This window comes from Mandrillus leucophaeus, unplaced genomic scaffold (genome assembly GCF_000951045.1).
Source record: "Mandrillus leucophaeus isolate KB7577 unplaced genomic scaffold, Mleu.le_1.0 Scaffold95, whole genome shotgun sequence".
NCBI lineage: Eukaryota > Metazoa > Chordata > Mammalia > Primates > Cercopithecidae > Mandrillus > Mandrillus leucophaeus.
The window spans coordinates 2,354,794-2,363,788 of record NW_012110363.1 but is presented as its reverse complement, the minus strand read 5'-3'; positions in this window follow the sequence as shown (position 1 = coordinate 2,363,788).

The following is an 8,995-nucleotide window of genomic DNA, read 5'->3' as shown; positions in this document are numbered from 1 at the left end:
TACTAATATAAAATATTAAATATTGATATTAAAATATTACTTTTGTGTGTGTAAGAATAGGAATATTCTCTTACATAACCACAGTAGAGTAACCAATGTTACAAATTTATATTGCTATATTAACACCTTTAACTAATCTACTGTTTATATTCCAGTTTCATTAGTTGATGTAATAATGTCATTTTCATTGGTTTTCTTCTTCCATTGTGAGATCCAGTTCAGGATCAGTAGATTTAGATACTATATTTAGTTGTTATATCTCTTTATCTCCCTTTAATTTGGAACATTTACATAACCTTTCTTTGTCTTCTATGGCATTCACATTTTAAAGAATACAGCCTCCCCAGTCTTTTGTTTTTGAATAAAATAATTCGTCATTCCATGTTTTCCAATGCCTTCTCATACTAAGATTGGGATTATTCCCTTAGGGTTGTATCTTCAAAGTGTTGTATAGGCACTGTTGATTATCTGATCAAGGTGTTGTCTGGTTTTTCCACTGTATAATTACTGTTGCTTTTCTTTCCCCCCATCAACTGCAACTAGAAGCAGTTTTTCAGCCACAGTATAAGTTGGTGAAAATGTTATTAAAATTTTCATCTAGATTTATTATCCATTGATAATGTTTCCCTGATCCAATCATATTATAATGATTGTGAAGTGATGATTAACCAGTCATTCTCTCTTCCACATTTACCATTCACCCCTTAGCATTCTGCTATTGGCAAAAGATGTCCCTCTTCTGTCTCTCTCTCTCTCTCTCTCTCTCTCTCTCTCTCTCTTTCCCCCTATCCATCCTTTATCTATCATCTATCCATGTATTCATTCATTTTGTAAAGGCATGGATATGTAAGTATCTATATTTTCAGTGATTTAAAATGTATCATTGTTCTTAATGATTTTGATGTTCACATCATCCCAGATTTGGGCAATAGTAGCAAATTAAATGTTCACTTTGCGTTCTTGTGATATGTGTATTTTAAATCACTTCATATTTTGTGAAATAATAGAATACACTAGGCTCATCTTATGCATGCCCTGCCCCAGCCCCCGCAAAAAATCCTGGATGATATTAGTGAAAACTGGTATCAAAAAGCAAGCTCTGGGCATGAGTTGTGCTCATTGATACTGGGCTGTGTTCACTTCTTAACAGCAGCCAGAGCTAGAAACTGTATTCATGAATATATATGTATTTGCAAATATAAAACACTTATAAATATATAAAACCACACATATATACCTATGTACACAAACACACATACTTGAGAAATCTCACGCATACAAACTGTAATAGTAATGATTTCATATCAATACCTCCAATTCTAATCCATTCCCACAGTGTTTTCTTTCTTTCACTAATTCCATATTTGTGTGTCCCTTTAAGAAGTACTTTTGTTAATGAACTGTTTTGGTGATCTTTTGAAAAATTTAAAAGCTACATCACCTTTCTATTAGTGATTATATAAGGGCATATAGTACATGCATACACATATGCATGTAAGTTGTGTATATTGTAAGCAGATGTAAAGCTAATGGAGGAGAGGAAAAGAAAAAAACTAAAGCCGTACTGCAGTAAGATGATATCTTTATCAGCATCAGTAAAGAAATCTCTTTTAATGATATTAGCTAAGTTGCCTGAGTAGCTCCAAAAATACCATAATGCCTGCCTGCCCATGACTGGCCATCAGGTAAAATGTAGTCCTGTGGCACCTTGGTCCACTTACCAGTATCTTTATCTTCCTCTTCATAAAGTAGTTCTTGGCCCCTTTGGTTGACAGCTGATGGTTTTGAGACAAAAACAAAACAAAACAAAACAAAACAATTTTTTTTTGTGAGATAAGAAAACTGATTTTAATGCTTTCTGTAAAAGGTTGAGAGGCTAGTTGGGGCAAGGCATTGCTGCAAAGGTAGGGAAAAATAAGTAACAATATAGAACTACAGAAGATCTTGTCTGAAAAAAAATCTCAGATCTTGGCTGATATTAATAAATGGGAAATATTTGATATAAAATGTCATGTAAAATTTGTTGTGATACACTTATGTTGTTTAATTTATAGTATAGTAACCTAAGCAATTAAAACGTTATAGCCTGGATTGTATATACATTTATATTCTTCATGCATCATTTATAACAATTATATCCTAGTTTTCTGGGGTCGCTGGGGGTCAGTAAGTGTGAAATAATTTAATTTTTTAGTCTCCCTTGGGTCCAGATGGCACACTCTTAAGTTTACACACCAAAGAAAAATCCTTAAGTAAAGCCTTTAAGAGACAGTACAATAGGATCAGAAACCTACTGACTAGAGCAAAATGCTATGAAAAGGCACAAAACCCTTTTCCATTACTATTAAACAAAAAGGAGACAAAGTTCTCCAGCATACATCATTGAAAACAAGAGAAGGTATTTGTATGTTAATGATAAAAAGAGACAGAAAGGAGCATCACCTTATTTTGTGTGTCTGTGTTTAAGAAGATGAATAGACATTGTCTTAGTTCATGTTCTGTTGCTTATTAACAGAATACCTAATAGTAGGTAATTTTTAAATAAAATGAATTCATTTCTTACAGTTATGGAGGGTGACAAGTTCCAAGTTGAAGGTCACATCTGGTGAGAGCCTTCTTCCTTGTGGGGGACTGTCTGCAGCGTCCTTTGGCAGCTCAGGTCATCACATAGCAAAGAGGCTGAGAGTGCTAGCTTAGGATTCTCTTCCTCTTCTTATTAACCAGTTCCACTCTCATGATAACACATGAATCCATTAACCCATTAATCCATGAATGAATTAATCCATTCATGAAGGCCCTGCCTCTTAAAGGTCCTATCTCTCAATACTGCCACATTGGGGATAAAATCTCTTCGTCAGCTTTGGAGGGGAAGAATATTCAAACCATAGCAGACATACATGTTACATACATGATAAAGGGGACTATGGCCTTCCATAAAAAAATGATTTCCAAACAAAGATTAGTTAGTATATGAGGAATGATAGGACAATATTTAGTCAAATCTACTTTTTAATCTTGACTTACTCACAAGGAATGAGAATACACCAACTTGTTACACCTCATTCCCCTTTCTTTTTCATGTTTTGTAAATCCCATTTTTTCTAAGGCCAAATCTAGAGAAAAATTGTGCTTTATGATATCCTAGTATCATATAAATATTCCAAAATCAGTTGATTAAAATTAATTATTTTAGAATAAGAATGAGACAATATGCCAGTTTTTCTTAGTTACTTATTAAAAGCCTTTATATACCATTGTGAATACTGTGCCAAGTAAAAACGACGTGGTTCCCACCATCAAAGACTAGTGAAGAAAGTTATCAAGTCAATAGATACTTAAAATACAGGGTACTCAGTGTTACAATATCGACTTATGTTCCTAATGGAAGACACTGCCAGACTTGGGGTATCAAGAAAGCCATCTTAGATGATGTGAGGTCTAACCAGGAGTAGAGGGATGTGGAGCCACAGGGCTGTGGAGCTGTCATAAACAGGAACCTAAAGGAAAGGAGGCAAAAGGTGACGGCAGCCAACACCAAAATAGTGTGGCTTCCTCTAAGGCAGAAGTAAGAATCATTCTTTTGTTTCAACAGGAGCTAAGACAACAGAGGAGTCATGTAGGAGCTCTAGGGCATTCCTACTTGGCGAGATGTTTTTGACCTTCCATATACATTGAAAAATGTGAATTGAACTGATACTGGCTCAATGTAGATTTTAAATTTGGTTATATGTGGGAACAAACAGTTTTCTCCATCCTCAAAATTCTTCAAGTGTTGGTTGTTCTATATTCATAAGACGACTTATAATAATGCCACAGTTATATGACTTCTAATGAAATTTAATTCTTCAAAACATTATCTGCAATTGAATTTGATGCATATACATTTCTGTTTTTCCTAATCTGAGATGATAGTTCACCGAAATCAAGGTTCTTAACTTGCAATACGTGACATGTGATGACTGTTGAGGGTATTTCATAGTCCTTAGATTTTGTGCTCTAAGTTTCCTTAATGAGATCCAAAATGACTTCTATTAGTTGATGAATCTTTAAGACTGAATACATTTTCTTGGGTTAAAATAAATTTTCTTGGGTTCTACTTCACGCTTAATGAATAAAAATATCTAAAGTCTGAGAACAATTCTCTTCTCCTTTTGGAAACTCTGTTCAAATTAACATTTGATTAAGGCCTTGATAAAATCTCTACATGATTCAGTAATTAGCCTGGATAGTGTGTTTGTTGTCTCTCTCCCCCACTGAAATGAAGTTTAGGCAAGTTCTTTGTGTGGTTTGTTCACTGTAATCCAAGTAAATATAATAGTACCTAGCATATGCTAGACACCCAAGATATACTTGTTGAATGCATTTAAATGAATATTTTCCTATAATTCATTGTCTTCTACCTCATTTTGGTTTGATGTTTAGTAGGATTCTGTAAACATTTATCAGAGCCTGTTCCTATTGAGAATGTGAGCAGGTTTGTCTGTGATTTCCTCTAACTAGAAGAAAGCAAGAAAATAAAAACGAAGAGAAAAATCCTCTACTGAATAATTTCTGTGCTGCCAAAAGTGAACACTTAACTGACAGTGGCTTACCCTGTTTCAAGGACACAGATTTTGCATATATCCTCTGATTTAGAGAAGAGACAGTAATAGGCAATCATAAGAATGCTTACATTTGCTCAGAAGTTAGGAAACGAAAAACACTTGATAAAAGCCATCTACCTTGCGTTGGTTATTCCAGCAAGGCCTTGGCATGACTCCCTGAGGCATAAATGTGCAGAATCTTCTTTTTTGTAGCCAATTCTGATTCTGGTCAACTCTACATCTGAATTAAAAGAAGAGAAACAAGGGCACGTAGGGTAGATTGAATTGCTGGTCTCAATCCTTCCCCCTTCCCTGCATCTATGCTCTGCTATATTATTTTATAGTTCTTCACACAACTGTTGAAGTGGATATTTTGTCACTTGACTTAGGCTTATCTACATGATTTATTTTAGTAAGTGGGATCTTAGCAGATGTGATGGGAACAGGCAGTTGATATATGCTTGTAGGTTGCCATGTCCTTTTGAGCCTCCGCCATTGCCATGAAAAGAATGGACTACAGCTTATACAGGGGCTGAGAGAAGATGAAACATACACAGGGTAGAGTCACTTGGCCCGTCTGCCATGTGAAGCACCTGGCCCACTGCCGTGTGAAGCACCATGAAACCACCCCAGCCAGCAGAGCTTACAACCAAGCAGTCCTAGCTGATCTGCAAATTTGTAGGAATAACACTTATTTTTGCTTTTGACTGAGGCTTTGTGATTATGAGTGATTGTTAACTGATAGCTGAAGCAACTTTTTAAAAACAATAATTTGTTGAATGCTTAATGTATGCTACACACTGTTCTAGACACTACATAGTCAACAGTGAATAAAAATGATACAAATTTTGTCTCCATTAAGCTTACATTAGAGCTGAGGAGACAGACAGTATACAATTTTAAAAATGACAAATCTCATGTAATTTGGGTAAATGGAGCAGGGGAAAAGTTTATGTAGCTTGTGACAGATGAGGTTGTTTGTTAAGTGGGGTTCCTTTGGGGTTTCTTCCACCTGACACATTCTTCCCCTAAATGTCTTCTACGAGTCTCCTAGATTCTTCGAACCTTAGCTCAAATGTTATCTTCTTAATGACTTCACCTCACCCAAAGCAATCCATATCCTCCTTTTCTACCTCATTTTTTTTTCTATACCTCTTGCTACCTTCTAGCATACGGCGTTATACATTTACTCAGTTAGTTGGCTATGTCAGTCTTTCCCACTAGATTATAAACTCCAAGAGAGCAGAGACCTTCTGTTTTAGGTCACTGATACATCCACATCACCTAGTCTAGTGCCTACCACATAGTAGCTGATCAATGAATATATTATTGAATAAATTAGCTAACAATAGTTCAGTTCTCTGGTATTCATCATTTTTTTAAATTTGGAGTTAAACATCATATCCTACTATTTTTGGAGTATAAACTTATAAAGTACAGTTAAGAAAAAGGTTAAAAATGATTTTTAGTAGACCTCTCATCTTTATATCATTATGCATACAGCAAAAAGTCTTGACTTGGGCAAATGGATATTTTAATAGCTTTGAGTTTATACATACTATAAGAAGTTTTCTCTTATTTCACTTATAAATGCACAAAAAGCTAACTTATAATATGTATAGATAATACTTTTTATTATAATGCTCTAAAATAAAATGTTATATTTAATAATATATGTAAAGGATTCACTCTCTACCTATATTCTATTATGAAAGTCTAATAAAAACATCAATAGTTCACTGCATTTGTAAGTAATCCATTTATTATTCCCTGACATTTAAATTATACTTAAGGGGGTTAAGTTTTAAATTAAATATTGATATATTAATGTCAAAAAAAGCATGCATTATTCATAAAAACAATTCTGAAATTACTTTGAGAGAATGTTAATTACTGCCAGGAAAAATAAAACTCAATTTTAGAAAATGTTTCTGCTGTGTTCAGAAATTTTAGATTTGAAGGGTATTTAAAAATCTGTGCTTTGTTGCTTGAGGCTGAACCATTTCTTTCAAAATTCAGATAACGTATTTTTAAATTATTATATTATTGATCAAGGTTACCTATTAGTGACAGGGATCTGAGAAAAGGAGAAACATAACTTTCAGTGTTTTGTGATGTGAGGGGTAATTTTATGTGTCAACCATAGGGTCACTGTGTGCCAAGACATTTGGTCAAACATTATTCTGGGTTTCTATGTGGGGATGCTTCTGGATGAGATTAACAGTTTGATTGGTAAACTGAGCAAAGCAGATTGCCCTCTGTAATGTGGGTGGGCCTCATTTAATCAACCAAAGAATTGAATAGAACAAAAAGACTGGGTATGAGATATCTCCTCCTGCCTGACTGATAGAGCTGGGAAATTGTTCTTTTCTTGCCATTGGACTCAGACCAAAACACTGGTTCTTCCTTGGTCACAAGTCAGTCAGCTTTTGAACTGGAACTGATACTTTCAGCTCTCATGGTATTTAGACCTTTAGACTCAGACTGGAACTTGCACCATTGTTTCTCTTGGTTCTCAGGCCTTTGAACTTGGACTGAAACTACACCATTCACTTTCCTTGATCTCTGGCTTGCTGGCTACAGATCATAGGACTTAGCCTCCATAAATGCATGAACCAATTCCTTGTAGTAGATCTCTCCCTATGTCTCTCTCTACACACACACAGAAACACATTCTATTGCTTCTGTTTCTCTGCAGCACCCTAATATTTATGGACCCAAATTTTAATTTTATGAATTGCCTTTTCCCATTTGTGCATTATTTGTACCAAAACTCAAATGTTGAACAACCACAACATTATTTTCTCAGCAAGAGCTTATTTTATTTATTTGCAGTAATTCATTTAACCACAAAAGAAAGAAAAGTAATTAAACTTGTCATTATTAACTTGGACTATCTTCTTGTAAAATTTTTCAGAAGTGAAATATACTTACAAAGATCTTTCTGAACTTAAAGTTCAGATCATTTTTCCTCTTCTAGCCTTATATCTCCACTCTTAGAACAAATGAACACTTTAGTATCTTATTTATCTTATTTATTTTTGTGTGTTCTGTAGTTGCTATCACCTTTATTTCCCTGTTGTCTTGGTATTAAATGTAAATACTTGCGTAAAATGAGTAAAAGATCTTAGCGCTGAGTTACAACAGGGCATTTGAACATTCTCCTGTATGAAATTCTCACAGCCCAAGAAAAAACATAGTGGGTAAACACCTAGGAAGAAAAAGAGAAATGTAATGACAGAAACGGGCTGGAGTGATGTGCTTCGAAGAAGGAGAAAGAGGCCATGAGCCAAGGAACTTAGGCAGCTCTAGGAGATGGAAAACATAAGAAAGTAGATTCTTCTCTGAAGCCTCTAGAAGGAATGTAGCCTTGCCAACACCTGCAATGATTTACCTCCATTATCTCATTTAATCATTCCTATAAGATGGATGCAAATACAAAACACAAAATTTGCATTTTGCCGATGAAGAATCTGAAACATAGTCTTGCTCAAATTTACACAGCTGGTCAGTGTAGAGTTGCCCAATCTGTCTACAGATGCTACACATTATCACAGCTTTTTGGCACCATTAGCATGATTAAATCCACATTTACAAGTGAAGAAACATGTTTGATGTATTTCATTAATGTGCCCAGCATTACCTAGCCATAAGCAGAAGAGTTGAGATTGTAGCTAAGATATTTCTACTCCAGAGTCCACCCTCTTAATCATTATTCCATGTTACCTCTTCATTTAGGTATTTTTCTCTGGGAGGAGAAATTAGTGGCATTTGACCAATTATGGGTGACATCAACGAAATTGACTTGTAACTGTAAGACACATTCTATATTTCCTAACTGGTTAAGTTAGTTTGTTCCTAATTAAAAAATGAACAAACCATTTATTTACTTACTTATTTATTTATTTATAAGATGGAGTCTCACTCTGTGACCCAGACCAAAGTGCAGTGGCGTGATCTTGGCTCACTGCAACCTCCACCTCCCACGTTCAAGCGATTTTCCTGCCTCAGTCTCCTAAGTAGTTGGGATTACAGATGCCCACCACCACACCCAGCTAATTTTTGTATTTTTAGAAGAGACGGGGTTTTGCCATGTTGGTCAGGCTGGTCTCGAACTCCTGACCTCAGATGATCTGCCCGCCTCAGCCTCCCAAAGTGTTGGGATTACCAGTGAGAGCCACCGCACCTTGCCCTGAACAAACATTTTAAGTTCTTCCTGTATGATATTGAAATAAGATAACTTAATGAAATATGTATAAAAAATGGAAATGTACTTAATTTTGTGTTTAATTATTTGCATTAACAAAGTCAATTATACCTTCAACCTCAGAATGATTTTGCATGCATTATTTTAGTGAGATAATTATATGGTCAGCTGAGGGGCAAAATTATCCTCCATGATTTATTTTTTC